Raw genomic sequence first — 21,858 nt, 5'->3', positions numbered from 1 at the left:
AGAGCCCACCTGGCTCTAGACTTCTGTCTGATATCAAGGTTTTTAAGACGGTCTATCTCCCACATAAATTGCTTACACTCAGCTCGAAGTTCTAATTCCGATGGGGAAAGGGCACGTTCTTCCGCCAAAAGTTCCAGATCCCTCACCTTCTTTCTTTTAACAAGATACCACTCCTCACAATTGCCCTTATCCACCCGCAGCCACAATTCTGTTTTTAAGTCATCTGAACTTGGTGGCCAACCGGAGATCGGGGACCGTCAAACATAAATGACCTGCAAATAGACATGACAAACTCCAAAAAAACCAGGGATTTCAAGCCAATAATTAAAGAACCTAAATGGCGTGTGACCGAAGTCCGACGGGACGGCACTGAGGAGTAACAGGCGATGGCCTGAAATAAATCTATCTAACGCAGTAAGAGCGGTGGTTGGCCAACGTTCAAGGTACCCAATGCACATCATAACCCGGTCCAACTTACTTAGTTTTCCACCGCAATCAGACATATAAGTGAATAGGGCACCTCCCAGTGGCAAGTTGTGAACGACAACGAATATTATAAAATCATTGAACGCATCCGCATTATTGGCATTAAACTCAGAATTAACCCGCACTGACGCCGCCCAGACCTCATTAAAATCCCCAAGGAAAACCCATAAACCTTGCTTTGAATTCCTCAGATGTAACAAATCCAGCCACAATAATTTCCGGGTTGATGAGTCATTAGGCGCATATACATTTACCAAATTAAGTCGCACCCCCGATGGATTTAAATGACCACAAATACACAAAAAGTATTGAGATTTAATTATCTCCCTACCAGTGAACACATTCGGGTCCCATATGGACGCTAATCCATCCGACCTTCCTAGTGACTCTACGGTTACCACCTGAAACATGGATTTGCCCCAGAAACGCTGAAATTGAAAGTTGTCTGGATCATCCAATTTAGTTTCCTATATTTCTAGAAACTGAACCCCATAGCTTGTCTTCAACCCCTTAATCCACTCTACCTTCTGGTCACTCCGGACACCACACAAATTAATAGTCAAACAACTCATTGGAAACCACTTTTGATGCCATAACCCATGATAACACCTTAGTATCCTGCTCAAAACCTACAAGTTTGATCCCAATGATGTCTCCGACACTCACCGTTATAGCCGTTTCGAGATTCACATCGATCCCCGGAGTTACGTTGCCAACCGACGGCAGACCATCCCCGTAATTTTGTTGGATGGGGACACTCTAAGTATCCTTAAGGGGAGTAGGTGGAACAAAGGTGTTGGCTCCAGGAGACCCTGTGGTATTTTGAGAGCGAGAACGAAGAGAGACATTTAGGTCGAACTGGGCCGAATTATCACCAAAGAAAGCCCAAGTATGTGGACCCTAAGTGGAGCCCAGAGAATGTGGGTTTCTTTGGTTTCTATTCCTCTTCCCAAGTGCAGCAACCGGGCCTAGGGGGTTGGATGGGCCACCAGCCAAGGGGCAGTCCAAAGCAATCCTGCTATGCTTGGGACCACTTAGCTTTCCAACCGACAACTTCCTGCCACTGCCCCCTTCATCAGGTTCTGTCTTGGAATTCTAACCGGCGTTGAGCATTCCCCATGCACACTGTTTTCCATAATCGGCGTATCTGCATGCACCTCTTGTGATTCTGGTACCCTTTCATCGTCCGCCTTCCAGCCATCAGCCATCAGATTGAACATCTTCGTCGGAGCGTCGGAGCTCTCTGTCTTCAATGTCATCATCTGCTACCGGGTTGGATCCATTATCCTTCCAATCTGAAACTTTAGTGGAATTTACTCCCCCAAACTCAGGTTTATAGAGAGGAGGCTTGTAAGACCCTCGCTATTATTTTACGGTTTTCATAAAGATTATGAAAATAAACATGTAATTATAATTATATACACAATGAAAATACAGGTTAATTAAAATTTTTCTAAATTTAAAACGTTATATCATGATTGGTAAAAAAATTCGTCGTTTAAAAGTAACGATGAAACTATGTGCGGAAGCATGTAACTGCATCGTGTTTGGTTCTTCGTTGAGCTTGATCTTCATCCGAGAAGTCTTGGCATACACCTAATGATCAAAACAAGTCCGTGACAGATATAACCTTAGTTTTCGCGGGCCGCCACAGGCCGTGGCGGGGCGCGACAAACAACCCTTTCTCCGCCGAGGGGCGCGATGGCCACTTTTCGATAGAATGTTTGTTTTGTTGAGCTGCACTTGCCCAACTCATTTTTTAACCAAAATTTAAACTTTAAAGCCTCATAACTTTAGTTCTACATATCCATTTTACGTAATTCTTTTTCCTTCATGTCCATAATTTAAACACGGACCCGTTTACCATCTTAATTCATATCAAAAGCTGAATTATAAGCAAAAAGGCTTATAAATTCTTCATACCATTATTCAACCCGTTTTAATTATCTACATATTACTTGTTTATCAGAAATATTGATTTTAATCCCTTTTTACCCATTCCCGGGCTTGTCAACATTAGCATTTTTGCTTCCATTACATGGTTCGCACATGCATCTACATTCACCGGTTCATTTTTTAACTTTCTTACACTAACACCAACATTTAACTTCTTAATTTATTTTAACCCGCTTAGTGGACTTTTAAGCATTTAAGCATCAAACTCGTTCTTTTCTTTTCGAATTTCACATTCTCATATTAATTAACTACTTATCTTCCACCACAACTATTTTTGTAGTGGATTTAACATAAGGAACCCAAAATCCCAAATTTCACCCTTCGGTTAGTCATTTACGCAAATGACCCATTTTTAGGCATTCGACCGACGAATGTTTATGCCTATAACTTCTATACGTATCTAAGGACTTCAAAATCAATATACAAATTCCTAAACAACCCATGAGGGTCGTTTGCCCAATTTACCCATCAAGGGCGCTTTGGTCAACGTAGTCCTCCATTTTATGACGAAGGACTTTTGCTACTTATTTGACCAAAATTGTACGTTTAACTATAATCATATTTATACGTACCTGGCTCGGGTCAACGTATTGGCCCGTTTTAGTACCTTGTCTCAAAATTACTAATCCATAGTATCTCTAATTCGTAAGCCGTCTTATCCTGTGAGTGTATGACTCAACAAACGCATATTAGTCGTTAATTGTCAAATGGTATCAACATTACCATTTGACCCGTTTGGTCTAAACGACCAAATATTTTGCGCTTATAATCTAATGGTATTTATTTACCATTTCATTAAGTATCTCATTTTGGATCTTTCCTTTTTACCAATTTGTTTAGGTTTCGCAAATCCGTTTCTACACTTTTTATTCGTTTAGGCTTACATATAAGTAGTCGTTAAAAAACTCATTTTTTAAAATTAGCCTTTTCATGGCTAATTTAACGTTTTACCTCTTTTTACCATTAAACATGGTTTTTATCATTTATATTAGTTCCGACCCGTATTATTCCGTGTCGGAAACCATATCTAGAATATTATCTTTATCGTATTCGCAACTTATAGAACAACCACATATTCTACAAAAAAGGTGTAAGTTTCACTTACCTTGCATCCGGTTATGCTCTTTTCCGCGTACTCGACCCGTTTGACCCGCTTCTTTCCCAAGCCTCCGACTAGCTTGTCAAGAGTCAAACTATCATCACTATTCATAAGACGGTTAGATTAGTCATTATCATATACAACTACTCCATCTTACGAATTCTATGTCGAAACCACTATTCGACTTCATCATTGGTTAATTTGACTTAGAAAAGTCATTTACCCTTAATCATACAAAATGCAAATTTGCATTCAATAACTCATTTAGGCAATCTCATCAATTATCCAGTAGGCATTACATTGATGCTACCGTTTTAAACTATATATATATATATTCCATATTCATGCTATTATTAACATCAAGTTAACCTAGCTCCCAATTATCAAAGCCACTTTATTCGTTCATTAGACAAAATCTACGGGTTTTCATCTATAAATGAAACCCTTTTATCATGTTATTAGGCATTTGTAGGATCGCGATCTGACCCGAATGAGTCGTTCAGAGAAGGTCTACTTTGTTTCAGGTGCGGAATAACAAGAAACAAAGCTAGAAACAGCTGATTCTTCACTTTAACTACTGATTGTATTGATTTGAATGCAAATACAAGCAGTCTTCACACCGGCAGCACTTCGGTATGGAATTCAAGGCAATTGTTATGTGATTTCGCTCATGGACACCTATATATAGGCTCCAGATTTTGCTCCAAGAGACACAGGGTCCACATGAGCGAAATCCCAACTTGACCACATAAGCGAAATCACCTACCTAAGACCCTATGAGCGAAATCAGCACCTAAGACACATACATTCTCCTATTTTCTCATAAAACGTGCCCTAATCTATACAATGCAATCTAAGACTCGATCCAAGATGAAGTCGACAGATGTAGTGCATCAACAGACTCCCCCTCAGATGTTGACGAGTCGTCCATCGAGTCTTTGACAATATCATGTCTTCACTTCTTCAGTCTTGATCAGTCTTTGGGCTTTTCTTTCTCTATCTTCATCAACAGACTCTCCTTTAACAGTATCTGCTTGAATATCTTCAGACTCCCCCTCTCGATTTGCTGGCATTTCTTTATTCTTCAGCAACATCTGTTTCAGGATCGTTGTCTGGCTTTCACAAGTCCAAGATTGTTGCCTGGCTTTAACTTTGACCACAGAATCGGAACCTGGCACTAGCTCTGTTCACAAACTCTTCAGGATCGATCAGCCTGGCTTTCTTCAATCAGAGTCCTCAGGTATCGGAAACCTGGCTTTCGTTCAGCTTAACTCTCAGGATTGAATTAACCTGGCTCAATTTAACCTGCAAAACCTCTACCTCAAAGTAAGATTTATATTTAACAATTTGAGTATAACGTATGCACCAACACTGACTCTCCCTCAAATCACTTTCTCTATGATGAACCACTTGTTGATTTAAAAACAAATTTGATGTTCAATATACACTCCCCCTCACAACAATGTCATCATGTTTAGCACTCGGAATTTTGAAAATCAGCTTTCCAACATCAGTTGTCGAAAATCCTTTTGACTTTTTCAAAAGTTTATGCTAAAACACACACAAAATCTTTTTGGATTTTCTGAAAGAAAGTAAATGACACCACTTGAAGAATCAGAAATGCAGAAATGAAATATTTACAAACAATATTTTTGTGAGTCTGTGTAAGAGGATCATATCAGTTTTTGAGACAAGTCACCAACACCGTTAAGCTTTATTTCATTTCAAGTTTTAAACAATTCACTTAGATTGTCAGTATATTTGTCCATTTAAATTTTCACACAAAGTTCAATTGATCCGAGATATGATGTTAATGTTTTAATCACTTGAACTTATCCGTGTGTCCCACTACTTGAATATACTCCCGTATCCAGATCCCAATATTCAGTCTTACAGGTGAGTATACCACAGATGACATCTGTCAGGGGTTAGATGCGAGGGTCGTGAGAGCTCAGGTCGATACTTCCGTATACGCAAAGAGATAACGGCTTCGACTTTTGGTGTGTCCCCTTTAGAGGATCTTTTGATTACAACAGCAGCGACTATCAATTTTATTGTTTCATCAGCATGCTGAGGGCGAAGCTATATTTCAAGCTTTTGCAGAAAGCATTATTCGGGGACTAGGTTAGTACTTCCATACAGCAGAAGTCCCGGGATAATACCCCAGATATCACTGAGTATAAAGACCTAGTATCTCAGAATAAGGGACCTTTCAAACAAGATTTCAGGGGTTACCTATATATTCAATAAGTTGTTAACCCACAGAATAAGCAAGTTTGATTTGTATGTTTATATCTCGTCACAATTTACTAAATGTGTAAAAAACCTACTGACACATCCGCAGTGAGATTGTTTATCACATTTTAACTCTCCAATTCTTTAGCATGCTGTGACAGTCCACTGATGTACTATCATCTCCTCTTTTCACAACAAAACTCATTTTTGATTTTATCATGTTTTTGTCCTTTTCAAATTTTCTAATGTTTTTGGATTTTCTCTGAAATTTTCTACTCCCCCTAAAATGCAAACACATTTCAAAGGAAATTTGAAAACAACTAAGCTCTTGACCCACTTGAAACATAAAAAGCAAAAACAAACTATACAGAAACTTGACAACTGACATTGAATTAATTCGCCATTCACTCGGCATAAACAATCTGAACTCCCCCTTTCACAAACCATTTTCTCATTTAGATCTCAAAACACTTAAGTTTGTTTTAATCCAAATGATTTTTCCGAAAAATAAGTTTGTTTTTACCACTTGTAAGTTTACCACTTGTTAAGTATGGGGATATGGTTCATCATCTTGTCTGTTTTTATCGTGTGTAATAAATCAAGTACAACTTAATGTCCCTGATTTACTATTTGCATTTCAACATCCTCTGTACCACTTGTAAAAACACACACAATACTAACTGTAGGAATGTCACGTCTACATAAACTGTTTTACCAATTAGAATGCCGATTCCTGCTTCACACTTACCGACCTGGAAGCTCCGGCATAGTCCTTTAACCTGGAAAAATTCAAACACTTTTCAAAAACTTTCATACAACTCATTACAAACATGAATGATGCCGATTCCTGATCCACGATTACAAACTTGGGATCTCCGGCGTAATCCTAAGACTTTAAGGAAAACAGACTTCCATCCAAGTCTTCTCAGACTTGATGGTTTTCAATTCTTGCGCAGTAGGGTTATAAGTTGCCTTTTTAGTTGCATAGAAATCTTTAACCCCCTTTGCTTTCCCATTCAACATTTTCCCAAAAATTTTCTTAACATTCCCATTGAATGTTTTCTCGACATCAAACTTAGTTTTCTCATTGTAAAACTGATTCGAGATATCAACCTTACCCACTTTCTGTTTAACTTCTTCAAATTTCAGCGATGGAAACTCATCATCATTCACTGAAATTTTCATCTCAACTTGTGGCTCTTCTGGCCTTGTGGAACCAAATTCATCGCCGACTATCTCATCAACCTTTTTAACAACCCACACTTGGTTGTCTTTCTCTTTCTTTTTGTAAAGATTCTTTTTAGAACACTCACCAATCTCATAAGTTGAGTTTTCAAAAATTTTAAATTTTTCGATTGGTGGTTCAACATCAACAACCTTTTCTTTCAATTTGTTAGAAACTCCCTTTTTTGTTTTGGCATTTTTCGGACAATTCCATGCAATGTGTCCAGCTTCATTGCATCTGTATCAGGTTCGAGTTTCCTTTGAATGAAACACTTCAGTTCCATTCCTTCTCTTCTCAGCAAGAAACTCTTGATTTGACTGTCTCCAGAACGGTTTCTTCTGTTCTTCTTCTGCACTTCCACCTGACACAAATTCTGTTTTTTGTTTTAGAATTTTTCATATTTTTATGGTTTTCTGGTGGAATAAATCCTAAACCTTTCTTTTTGTAGCTACGATTTTGGTTTGATTTCTTTTGAAAACCAGAACCAGAATTGTAACCCTTTTTCTTGTTTAGACGTTGTTGAACTCTTGAAGTGTATTTTTTAGGTTTTTCAGTAAGATTTAAATCTTTTATTTCAGAAATATTAATTTCTGTCATTTTGAAAACCTTTTTAATCATGTCAAAACGAACACTTCTTATTGGAAACTCTTTGTCAGAGTATAATTTGTACGAATCATTTAAAGTGTATGCGACTTCAAATGTTTCATCATCCAAATTTGCTTTTGATAACAAAAATTCTTTATTATAAGACCGTTTAACCGACGACTTTGGACTGTTGACTGACGAATTTGACCCTCCAGACTCAGACTTTGACTCGGACTCCTCGTCAGTATCCAACACCTGATCGACCACCTTTTTGATTAACTCAGACTCATGATCAGTGTCAGACAAGGTAAACGTGACGTCAATGTTTTCTGGTAATTCATCAGTTGTGTCGGTTTTTAGCTTTATATTGACTGCTTTTTCAAGTTGCTCCTCGTTTGGTTTTCTAGGAGAATACCCTTCCCAAATTGGAGGCGGACATTTATTATAACTAACAGTCAGTTTCTTACCACAAATTTTCTTCTTTGGCTTCTCATCTTGAAAAGCTTCCATACCTGCAACAGTTGGGTAAATACGATCAATGAGATAATCAGAACTAGAATAACTTTGCAATAAACGTCTGATTCTCTCATTCTCAATCTTTTCTGTCTCCAACTCTTGCTTCCACTTAGCACTCTCTTCGATGTAGAAATTGATAGCTTTCTGCTTTGTCATCATAACAGCATTCATCATCGTTAGTGCTTGTTCTCTCTCAGAATTTGTCTTTTGGAGTCCAGTTACTGTTTTGTACAAGACATCATAAGATTCTTTCACATAATTTAGATTGAACAGCAACTGCTCCTTTTTCTTCTCATACTCAGCAATTATATCGTCTTTTGCTGCACATTCCTTGCATGCTTCCAAACACTTCGTGCAAGGCTTGATGACTTCAACAATCTTTTCAACTTCGATTGTCTTTACCACTTCAATCACTTTTTCTTCTTCTTTCACCTTTTCTTCTTCCTTCACTTTCTCAGTCTCAACCATCTCCTCAGCAACACTTTTAACATTTTCATTTCGAACAACATCTTCAGATTTCAATTGTTGTTGTTCTTTTGCAGCTCGTTTCTCTCTTAGCTTCTCCATGCGATCTGCAAAATAAAAATGAAAACTTTTAGGAGAAAGATGATTTTTAGCAACATTAATATGTTTCTCTTCCTCATCATCACTACTATCATATGGAGGTGATTGATCAAACTGTACAGATTTTTCAGAACTAGCATCTGATAAACCAGAATCAGATGGTGTTTGATCAAAAACAACTTCTTTTTCTGAGCTAACATCGTTTTGTACACTCTCATCTGAACTCTGTGAGCTTTCATCAGCACTTAATGAGCTTTCATCAGAAACAACAGACTCTTCATCCACGCTCTTCACAGTCTCACCAATAGTCTTCATCCACGTGGCAAACATGTCTGGTTCTCTGACAATCTTAGCGATGAAAGCTTTGAATTCTCCTTTTTCATCAACAAACATATCCCAGCTGAAGCCTTCAGGTAGTCTTTCATCATCTTGATCGACTAAACATGCTTTGCTTTCAGGTGATATGTAGTTGTTCCTGTTAAAATCCACCAAACACGCTCTCTTTGAATCCTCAATCTTTCTACCATGAGCCGTTTGTGAGTCTTGTGATTGACCAACCTGCTGATAAATGGCTTTCCGGTAGTAGTCATCTTTTCCGAACGGATTCTGAGCCCCACTAGCTTCCCTGTTCTTGCACTCTCGCTTGAAATGGCCTTTCTCCCTGCATCGAAAACAAGTAACTTTAGATTTATCAAAACCTAAAGTAGATACATGAGCATCGAGAAAGTCATTTCTCCCAGTAATAAGCTTGAATTTTTCAGCTCGTCTGAGAACACTAGCTAGACACCATTTGATATCCATTAATTCCATCTCTTCAGCGTCTATCTGATCGTAATCCTCTTTAGTGAGCATAGGATTTCCAATCCGACCAGCAACAAGACCTTCATAAGATAGAAGTACAGAACCAAATAAATCCATGTGGTCTTTAGCAGTTTCTTCCGAAAAACTTTGACCTTCTGGAAGATTTAGAGCGATGTTACACTGAATCACATAACCATTTCCTGTCTTTGTGCTCTGAGAATGGAAACTTGTATTTGACTCTTTCGGATTGACACTTGGAAATGATGAAAAACCACTGCTGCTTTTGTTAGAACCCTGATCAGCCTTTTCTGTTGAATCCCCAGCACTAAATGCAGTCTGGATTTTAGGGCTTCTCTCAGCTTCTGGAACCGGAACACTACCTTTGTAGTACATCTTTACGTCCTGTTGACCACTCAGACTGTTCATCCTAGCGATTTTCTGCTGTTCCAAATCCTGACACTCGATCTTTTCAATAAACTGAGAAATCGTTAGCCCATCATAAACGCCGGTATTCTTCAGAATCATCAAATATGTTCCCCACTCTTTCTACGATAACGCATCTGCTAGTTTGTCTACCCACTCTTCACGATCTTTTGTAATACTCAACATTGACATGGATCGCACTAAATGGCAGTAGCGTTCAATCAGCTTCTTCGTATCCTCTCCCGGTAAGCTACTGAACAGATCAAACTCTTTCTTGGGTAACGCCTTCTTGCTCTTTATCATGTTCTCACTACCCTCAAATTTAACTTTAAGTGCATCCCAGATCGATTTTGCAGTTTTGTCGTGCTGAAGCAATATGAAGATGTCTTCTTTGATAGCTTGCTGAAGTAGAGTGATCATCATTTTCTCAGCTTTGTACATAACCCGTTCTTGATTTGTAAACTCTGATAGATCTTTAATAACCTGCAAATCTGTTCGAGGCAACACATATTTCTTCAGTATACATTCCCAAGACCTAAGATGGTTTGCCTGAACCCAGTTCTCGAATCTATCTTTCCACCCGTAGTATTCTTCGATACTCATCAATTTAGGGGGCTTTTGGGTGGTTCCCGTCTCATTTTCCAAATTCATAACTTGAGCAATGACGGACGAACTAGACGGAGTTGCAAACGCGTTGTAAAACTCGGTATCCATGATTTGTCAGCACGTAGTTCAAAAACAATGACTTTGGAGCGAAATTAGATGTATCCTTGAGCGAAATCCCAATCTTATATGTCACAGGAGCGAAATCAAGATGCATTTGGAGCGACATCAAGGATTTTGGACACCCTGGAGCGAAATTACACTTGAACTTGGAGCGAAATCAGGTAGTTATGAGCGAAACCTCAAAGTAAATGTGTCACAAGAGCGAAATTAGGCTGCTTTTAGAGCGAAATCAGATGTTTGTGAGCGAAATCAGAGACTGTCCATATGAGCGAAATCAACTCGAAGGGTAATTTGGTCCATTTTTAGTCCGAATTTCAGTGTCAAACTTTCAGGGATTTGTTAATGTCCAATTATCTATTATCTGTGAAATTTTGAGCAGGTTTTGATCGGTAAATCTCGTTCTGATGAAGAAAGAAGGTGTAGAAGTAAGAAAACTTGATGAATTCCAGCTAATCTCTGCAGAACTCCTCCTCCTGAGCTCTGATACCACTTGTAAGATCGCGATCTGACCCGAATGAGTCGTTCAGAGAAGGTCTACTTTGTTTCAGGTGCGGAATAACTAGAAACAAAGCTAGAAACAGCTGATTCTTCACTTTAACTACTGATTGTATTGATTTGAATGCAAATACAAGCAGTCTTCACACCGGCAGCACTTCGGTATGGAATTCAAGGCAATTGTTATGTGATTTCGCTCACGGACACCTATATATAGGCTCCAGATTTCTCTCCAAGAGACACAGGGTCCACATGAGCGAAATCCCAACTTGACCACATAAGCGAAATCACCTGCCTAAGACCCTATGAGCGAAATCAGCACCTAAGACACATACATTCTCCTATTTTCTCGTAAAACGTGCCCTAATCTATACAATGCAATCTAAGACTCGATCCAAGACGAAGTCGACAGATGTAGTGCACCAACAGCATTCCTACGGATACCTAATCAAATCAAGTTCTACTTACAACCGAGTAGACACGCGATTTCACTTAGACATTTTAACAAACACCTAGTGGGCATAATTTTTTACACATTTACAAACTTGTTCATAACTAGTTATTTCTACCAAGTTTCACATCATTTTCAAATTCATTATATCTAGCATGCAAAACAACACCTAGATTCACTTCATGGAATTCGAACAACGCCTATTTCATGATCAAAATTCTAGTGTTCTTCCTCATTCTACAAAACCCATTTAACACCTAAGTGGGTGATTATGAAGTTCATAATTATGAACACCAACTCATAAATTTATTTTCCTAGGGTTCATTCCTAAACATGGATTCATCCTAGTTTCACCCAAACATCAATCATTCAAGCTTGAATTTCGATTTTCATAAGTTCATCAAGAATCTCAACTTCACTAAACATAAAAATTTAACATACCTTGTGTTCCCCTAAGCTTGGTGATCACGAATTTGTGTTATTCCATACGATTTGGCCCTAATTTACCCTTCAATTTGTTGAAACTTGATGAGCTAGGGTTACACCCCTTTCCCTCTTGCTCCTGGGCGATTACACGCACACACGCATGCACGCACACACACACTAAGTGTGTGTGTTGTGTTTTATTTTTTGTTTTAATAAAATAAATTTCCCACTTGGTAATATTAGTCCCTATAATTTCAAGGATTTATAAATGAAGCTATAACTCATAATTTATCATTTAATTACCCACTACTAACTAGGTTAATTCTACCTAGTTAACTTAATGGGTTCGGGAAGTTAGAACCCGTTTTATTTTAAGTCCCGTTAGCTCGGGCTTCTGATAGGCTTTGTTTTCTCAAAAGCTTTTATTCTCTTATTATTTAATATTAGGTTTATTTTGTGACAACCCTCACTAAACCAGGTATCCGTACTATCTAATTAATAATTAATTACTACTTAATTACTGTGCTTAACTGAAATTGCTGATGAACTGCTACCTGATTTCTAACACTTGTATATTCCTGCATCATACTTTGACTTCCGTCACTTCATTATTTACATGTTGAACCTTAGTGACAAACATGATGCACAAAAGCACAGTAGCATTTGAACGGATAACCTATTGAACATGCTGATAAAGCCAGCATCAGGCAGACACTGCCTCTAAGGGCCTGTATGAGCCAGAAATATTTTACTACACCCATAGTGAGTGTAGGGATACAAGGGTTGTGGAATTGCGTCTCTAGGAGTAAGATATAATGACTGGATGTGCCTAAAACGTACTCTAAGCACGAAACACAGCACTTTTATTAACATACTAGCTTCTGGCTAACTAATAAAGTGCCAAAATATGAGGAAAATATTCCTGACACTTTGCAGAATAAATTGTGTCGCTAAAAATATTACTTACGACGCTTAAAAGATTACTTAAGCACTTTAACGGATTACTATCCAACCAAACAACCGGACTATACCCGGAACATAAAAATATTGCCAAAAATATTATTAGTCTTTTTCTGAGCCAGATAGGGTCCCTGATTACCCTAACACCCGCTTTATAACACATCATGCAACTAACGGGGTTAATCCCTAAAGTTAACCTACTTAACTAAACTAAACACTAACTGAACGATTGAAAACGAACTGGATACCCCCCCCCCCAATGGATTCGGCCAACTAGAGGAGACAAGGGAGTACAACTTTTGATTATTAAATTGTTTATGTCTAATATCTAGAAGACATAAAATCCGTTGGACGATGATCATAACTTTGTCTATAAATACCTTGCATTAGCACATAAGATCTCTCACTTCACTTTCACCAAACTCTCTCCTCTCTCTTGCCCTCCCACTCACGGCCGAACCTCCATCCATCTACCCATCCATTTTCGAGTTCCATCTTTCACATTCCAAGTATCTACAAGGCTTACGGGTTACGTATTAGGAAGCTTGGAGCAAGCGGAAGTGGAAGGACCTCGTTTCTTAGCTTTTATCCACCTCATTTTCGCCTAGATTCTTCCCTAGCCCCGAGCTAGAGGTATAATGTTTAAAACTCACTCTCGAACGTATCTAAAGTGGTTAATATGATTTATAACGGTTAAAAGTCGGAAACATGCGTTTTGAATCTCTAAAGTCTACTAAAACTTGAATTTTGTTGGTTAAAAGCTCATAACATGTGTAAAAGTTGTAGTAATTGAATATGTTGATTATTGAGGCCCGATCTACGTTGTGGTGGCTCTTATCATCGTTTAACCCGACTTTGTTAAGATCATAGATCTTGACATAAGCTTATTTCTATCGGTACGAGGGTTAAAAGGTGAAACTCTACCACACGAAAGACATGAACTTGTGTAAAAGTATTTTTACTTGTAAAATAGTATTTAAAACTAGCGGATCTACGTATGTACAAGTGGTATTTTCGTAGAACCAAGTGTCGAGAAAATCATGTTTTATAAAAGTCGGATGACACACTAACAAATATGATTTTTTTACAAACTACAAGTGTATAAACACTTGTGAAACGAAAGATCCGACAAAGTAACAATTTTTATAAAAGTTGTCGGGAAGTTGTAAAGAATGATTTATTCTAAAAACGGGGTTTTTACAAGATTAAACTACTTTACACATAGATCCACAAAATATAAGGGGATCTACACAATAGTTTTCAGAAAAACTACAAGTTCATGAAATAATGCGATTTACATACTAGTCGGCAAGTTTGGTGTGTTGAGATTAGTTTGATGTGTTGGAAATTGTTTGATTGAATCAAGAAATTGTTGAAGTGATTTTGTAAAAGAAAATGACACGCTTGAAAGCGTGGCCACCTCCAGTTACAGGGGAAACTCTGGCGAAATTTTTCTAAAATCTAACACTTAGAATTATTTACAAGTATTAAACTATTTTTGAGATGTTTTCAAAATATATTTCGCCATGACTTTATTTATTAAATAATCGGAGGTGGGATTTTCACAAAAACTAAACGTGATAAATATTTATTCAATAAATATATTTTTCACCACACCGTTTATGATTATTTTGTGAAAATACACAAATATTATTTTTAGAGTAAAAATAATATTTACAAACGTTGACGAATCCAAAATAATACGAACGCTTTCACGATAAACATATAAGTTACAACGGTAATTTTTTTTATTACCACACGATCGCTAAAACGTAACTTACGCATTATACGGAAATAATTATGAACGTATATTTTATCAACGTATTATTTTTGGGGAATATTATGTGAAATGAAAATATAATATTTTTGAGAAAAATATTTATATTTTGGAATTGGAAATGAATATATTAAGTAAGACTTAATGGTGTAATTCGAACGCCCATGTATTAAATCCCCCATCCTTGGGAAGGAGATTAATTACCAAGTACATGCAAAGTATAAACACGAAATAGTTGTCTAACTATTTCCCAAAAGCTTAAACTATAAAGCTAAGGCACGGCCATCCGTCTAATAGAAATTAGCACATGTAGGTCGTTGCACAGCTGCCCGACTTGGAGTACTTGGTAGAGACGCACCGACTGTGAGTTCATGTCCCCCTTTTCTCTTAACTGTTTTCAGTTTTCTAAACTGCGGGGGTGAAATACATGTTACTATGATTACGAATATTTCTTACATGGTATGGTCAGCTAAGGAAGGAACTGTTAGGTTATGTGATTTGGGTAGGTGAAACCTTAAGAACATTAGTCCTCGTAGTACGATCGAGGGATACAAGTGATAGGCCTATTTGAGCATAACAAACCCCACCCATGAGCCCTAAGGTTGGACCATGTGGTGACCATGTCTTAACACCACCCATGCGCCCGCAGGTTGGACCATGTGGTGATCTTGTCTTAACACCACCCATGCGCCCGCAGGTTGGACCATGTGGTGTCCTTGTCGTAACACCACCCATGCGCCCGCAGGTTGGACCATGTGGTGACCTTGTCCTATCCCCTCCCATGCGCCCGCAGGTTGGACCATGTGGTTACACATTAACTGATATGTTTCCTTATTTGCTTTCATACCAGAGTTTACAAAATACTCATACTTACAATGGTTATAAAGGTTTATTCGCGCGCACCTACTAAACACATGAACTCGCTCAACATTATTGTTGATTTTTCAACTTACATGTATTTCAGGGAATTAAAGGATCTGGCACGGTATGGCACGTTTTCCCGCTGCACTAGTTTCCAAGGTCATCCGGGGTCTAAGGAATGTGACTCATTTCCTGGACAAGTCACAGTCCTTAAAATGTGTTTATGTTTGTTTGTTTGTTGAACAAGATTATGGTTGTTAGGATGTATTCCCGTTGAAACAATGGTATTGTATTTGGTTTTCAAAACTTAATGGATGATCTTGCATGTTTTTAATTCATATAGCTTTGTTATGATTTAGCTATACGCTTCCGCAAAGCCAGGGTGTGACAGCTTGGTATCAGAGCTCTGATCATAGCGAACTAGGATTCCTTCTCGAGTCTAGACTATGATCACTAGGGCTCTCACGAAAACATTTTTACTGCATACCACTTAAGTCCAGATCCAAAACGTTTTTACAAACAAATGTTGAGCACATTTCATTTATTCATTATTAGGCTCAGTCCTGAAGACTGAGGCTCGGTCTTGGAGGCCGAGGCTCGATCTTAGAGATCGAGGTAGATGTTTATTATTTATAGGCTCAGTCTTGGAGGCTGAGGCTCGGTCTTGGAGGCCGAGGCTCGATCTTAGAGATCGAGGTAGATGGCTAGCTAGGCTAGGAAGAGTAGGCTCAGTCTTGGAGGCTGAGGCTCGGTCTTGGAGGCCGAGGCTCGATCTAAGAGGTCGAGGTGGATGATAGAGCAGTCTTAGAGACTGGGAGGAATTTGGCTAGTGGGACTAGGAATGTCAGTCTAGGAGACTGGGAGGCTAGTGGGACTAGGAGAATTATTTGATTGTTTATTGTTGACTTACATGTTTATATGAATATATGATTGATTATTATACGTATATATGTTTGTGTTACAAACGTCATGCTTTCATCATGTACTAGAAAGATGGACACTACGAATCCCATGGCCATAGTATCAGACGACATAGTGCATCGAAGCACGAGGTGCACATTTCCGATACTACCGGCACAGACAATGACGACTTTCAGCCCTTTTGCACTGCCTGAAGTCGTAGCAGAGCCTACTAATGGCCATCTAGTTGGGAATTTGCCACTCGCGGTGATCCCTGCTCATGTGCCCCCTTGCCGCTTATCCCGTTGTTGATATGCCCCCGACGTGGCCTCTGACGACGATAACGATCTACTAGAGGAGGACCCATTCGAGGGCGAGGCCCTATTGCTGCCGGTATTAGCCTACTGCTTGCGGACGCTCCTGCAGGGGAAACTCATGCCCATTCCCCTCTCCCAGGCTCATTTGAGTTGCTGACATCCGCATTTTCGCATATACAGGGAGTGCAGCACCATTCACACAACGCCGACTCTGATACGGCATCATCGGCTGCACCGATTCCCGCACATAGCTTTGAGTTTGATCACAATATTGAGGGTGATCCTGTTCTTCCATCTGGTTTTGATCCAGACCATGACCTTGAGTTCATACGCTTAGGCCAGCCCTTGGAGGATCCTGTAACCCCCTGTGATGGTTGATCCAGCTGATTTTGAGATGGGGTTTGTTGATCTGGAGCCAGCCGTGGCCCCTGAGCCAGGCGTCGCTCCTAACACCGCATTAGAGCATGACCCTGTTCATACCAATGCACCTACTGTTGCTCCTTGATTGATCATCTTCTTGGACGAGAGAAAATTTGGGGTAACTGTGCAAGACAATTTATTATTACGGGGGCCCACGTTATAACGACTTGTAGTGCACAGAAATCCTGGTGGACTCTGCGGGTCAAGCTAATGAAAACCAATGTGGCAGGAAATAACTCGAACACGAATGACCAAGGCGATGAAGCCTCGAGTTCATCCTATTTCAAGCAACAAGCCAAATAGGCAAGCCTATGTGAAGGCTCAGTAATTTATTTCCCCACTCATACATTGAGTATATTTACGTATAAAATTAGGTGAGTACATGATGGCTTATGGTGCTATGTATCTCATAGACAATTGGGAAGTTGTCTAACCCACTTCATGCCATTTCGGCAGAAGAGAATGCCACCCAGGCATGAACGCCAGTATGTTGCCAAGGATAGAAGCCGAGCTGCAAAAACGCATCTCACAGGCAAATGCGTGACATGAAGCACTCCGCACTAAGCGCAGCGATGGCACTACGGGGAATAACCCCCCCCCCCCCCCCCAAACTGACCGCACCTATAAGCAGTTCCTGAACTGCAAGCCTTTGAACTTCGACGAAACAGTGAGCGCCATTGCAATTGTTCGTTGGTCCGAAAAGATTGACTCCATTCTAAGAATGACTAACTGTTCGCCCCAACAGAGTGTTACCTTTACCTCGGGGTCATTTCTAGATGGCACGCTTTCATGATAGGATCTTCAGATTCAAACCCTTGGTACAGATGCTGCTTATGCACTGGGCTGGGACGAGCTCAAGGAAATGATTAAGGAGAAATATGGTTCTAAGATTGGAATAACAGAAGTTTGAGATGGAGTCCTGGGATTTGAAAATGGACGAACCAGAGATTCCTGAACCTGTCCAACGATCGCACGACTTGCCTAGGGTCGTCACCTACTAAGTCATTGATGTTGTATGATACAGTTGGGTACCTGTAAACCTTACATTCTGGTCTCGATTTGTGGCAATGAAATCGAAGTGATCTATTGTTTATGTTCTATAACATGAGATGTTATGTGATTGATTTATTGATAACATGAGATGTTATGTGTTGATATTGTTGTATACTTACGCACATTTTACTTACTATGACCTGACCCGTACGATCATCATAGGAAGATGCCTCCAAGACGGGATGTACGCATACCCACCAATGAGGCGGAACTTCAGGGAATCATTGCTGCAGTCATCGCACAATACGAGGCCCATCACTCCGAGCGCAACGGAGGTACCTCAGGAAATAACCCACCCAACGGCTGCACCTACAAGCAGTTCTTAGGCTGCCAGCCCCTACATTACGACGACACTGGGGGTGCCGTAGCCTTCGTACGCTGGATTGAGGAGACGGACACTGTTTTGCGTGCGAGCAAATGCGCCCCAAGAGATCAGGTCACGTACATTTCCGGGCTGTTCCGAGATGGGGCTCTGTCATGGTGGAAACTTCAGGTTCAGACAATGGGCGAGGCTGCTGCGTATGCTCTATCGTGGGACGAGCTGAAAGAGCTAATGCATAAAAAGTACTGTTCGAGAACAGAAAGCCAGAAGGTAGAAATGAGTTCTGGAACTTGAAGATGGAAGGTCCAAAAATAACTGAGTATGTGGAGAAGTTCCAAGCTCTATCGCGTATCGTTCCTTACATGGTAGATCCGGAGTTTAAGAGGATTGAGCGTTTCATTTGGGGATTGGCACCCCAAATCATGAGCATGGTAACGGCATCAAAGCCTGCAACAATCACTGAGGCCATCAATCTAAGTGTAGCCCGGACGGAAGAGGCAATCAGGATGAACAAATTTTCAACCTCTGAGGAGCAGAAGGAGACTCATGTAGAGTCACCTGGGAACAACAAGAGGAAGTTGGCGAATTTCAAACAGGGTACCCAGTCGAGTAGCGACGACAAGGCCAAAAAGAGAAAAGAGTACACGGATATTCTACCAAAGTGCGACAACTGTCGACGTCCCCATAACGGGCGGTGTAGATATGGAAAATGTGGTAACTGTGGCAAGGTGGGACATGTCAAGGAAACGTGTCGGCAAGGTACTAAACATGGAAATAGAGGTCAAGATGGTAACGGAAATCGCGGAGGAAATAACGACGACGACAACTATCAAGGCAGGGATGGTGACGATCAAGGCTGTGGCCAAGCATGTTTTAATTGTGGTGATGTGGGGCATTTCAGGAAGTATTGCCCTAAGAACACTCAGGCACGTGGATGAAAGCTCAACAGCGGGGATAGAATCCAAGCATGGATATCGGTACGTCTCAAAATAGTCAATGTTACGCTCTATTTGACAGTATTGTCAAATTTTAGCTTCAAAAAAATATAGTTGTTTTAGTAGTAAGTAACCTAGATACCCAGTTCTCGATAGAACAAGCCTAACGGAAGCTTCGATGTGATAATTGGGATGGACTGGTTGTCGAACAACCCAGCGGAGATTGTCATCCGCACCCCGACGACGAACGGAGAAATGATGGTGATTCATGGAGCAGGATACGCTCCTACGGATCATCAGGCAAAGAAGACACAAATATTTCGCACAAAGGATGTGTTGCATTCTTGGCTCATGTCGTGGAAAAAGAAGCCGAAGAACCAAAACCCGAAGACATCCCTGTGATTGGAGAATACCCTGAAGTCTTCCTCGAAGACTTGCCGGAATCGTCTCCTCAACGATTAGTCGAATCCCGCGTCAATTTAATTCCAGGCACTGCACCCGTAGTCAATGCATCGTAGCGACTTACATTTTCGGAGATGCAAGGATTGACAGAGAAGTTTTAGCAATGGATAGAGAAGGAAGATAACAGACCAAAATTCCCTTTTGGGGTAACCCCATTACCACTCGTCAAAAAGAGGGATGATGATTTTCAAATAAACATCATCTACCGGGAGCTGAACAAGCCGGCGATCAAGAATAGATACCCTCTGCCAAGAATTGATGATCTGTTTGATCAACTGCAAGGTTCAAGCTTTTACTCAAAGATCGACTTGCGATCTGGATACCATCAGTTAAGGATACAAGAGGAAAGTATCCCGAAGACAGCCTTCAGAACTCGTTATGGACACTACGAGTTCCTTGTTATGCCGTTTGGTTTGACAACGCACCTGCAGTGTTTATGGACTTGATAAATAGAGTTTCCAAGCCGTACTTGGACAAGTTCATGATTGTGTTATCAACGACATCTTGATTTATTCAAGAACAAAGGCTGAGCACGGACAGCATCTAAGAGCTATTTTGGAACTGCTAAAGAAAGAGCAGCTGTATGCCAAATCCTCTAAGTGCGAGTTTTGGCTACACGAAGTCCAATTCCTTGGGCACGTGGTAAATGGAGATGGAATCCACGTGGATCCAACCAAGATCGAGGCGATCAAGGATTGGGCAACGCCAAAGACGCCAACCGAGATTCGGCAATTCTTGGGTTTGGCTGCCTATTACCGAAGGTTCATCGAGAACTTTTCAAAGATCGCTCAACCATGGACGCTCCTCACTCTGAAGGATAAGAAGTTTGATTGGGAAATCAAACCGGAAGAAGCATTTCGGATATTGAAAGATAAGCTTTGCAACGCGCCAATCTTAGCCCTACCGGAAGGTACAGATGATTTTGTGGTATACTGCGATGCATCGCGTCAAGGATTGGGTTGTGTGTTGATGCAACGCCAAAAGGTTATTGCCTACGCGTCACGCCAACTGAAGGTACACGAAAAGAACTATACCACACACGATTTAGAGCTCGGCGCAGTAGTTTTTGCTTTAAAGATCTGGAGACACTACCTTTATGGTACGAAGTGCACAATCTTCACAGATCACAAGAGCCTCCAACACATATTCAACCAGAAGGAGTTGAATATGAGGCAAAGACGATGGGTAGAACTGTTGAATGATTACGACTGCGAGATTAAGTATCATCCAGAGAAGGCGAATGTGGTCGCCGATGCCCTAAGTCGAAAAGAGAGGATCAAGCCCATAAGGGTTAGGGCTTTGGAGATGGTTATTCGAACCGACTTTCCTATGCGCATTCGTGCCGCGCAGAAAGAAGCTCTCAAGGAAAGAAACCTTGAAGAAGAGTATCTCCGTGGGATGGAGAAGTTATTGGTACCAAACAGGGAAGGAACGTTGTGTTTTGAGAAAAGGATTTGGGTTCCTTTGTTTGGAGGTTTAAGGAAGGTTATTTTCGATGAAGCTCACAAATCGCGGTACTCTATCCATCCTGGAGCAGATAAGATGTACCAGGATCTTAAAGATTATTACTGGTGGCCTAGGATGAAAGGCGATGTTGCTATTTACGTGAGCCAATGTTTAACATGCGCCAAGGTTAAGGCGGAATACCAGAAGCCTTCGGGACTTCTGTAGCAACCAGAGATTCCCAAGTGGAAGTGGGAACAAGTCTCTATGGATTTTATTACGAAGTTGCCAAGAACGCCAAAAGGCCATGACACTATTTGGGTAATAGTGGATCGCTTAACGAAGTCAGCACACTTCCTACCTATCCGAGAGAAGGATAATACAAGCAAATTGGCTGAAATTTACATGAGAGGGATTGTT

Source organism: Helianthus annuus, chromosome 12, assembly GCF_002127325.2.
Source record: "Helianthus annuus cultivar XRQ/B chromosome 12, HanXRQr2.0-SUNRISE, whole genome shotgun sequence".
Lineage (NCBI taxonomy): Eukaryota > Viridiplantae > Streptophyta > Magnoliopsida > Asterales > Asteraceae > Helianthus > Helianthus annuus.
Note: the sequence above shows the minus strand (reverse complement) of the source record.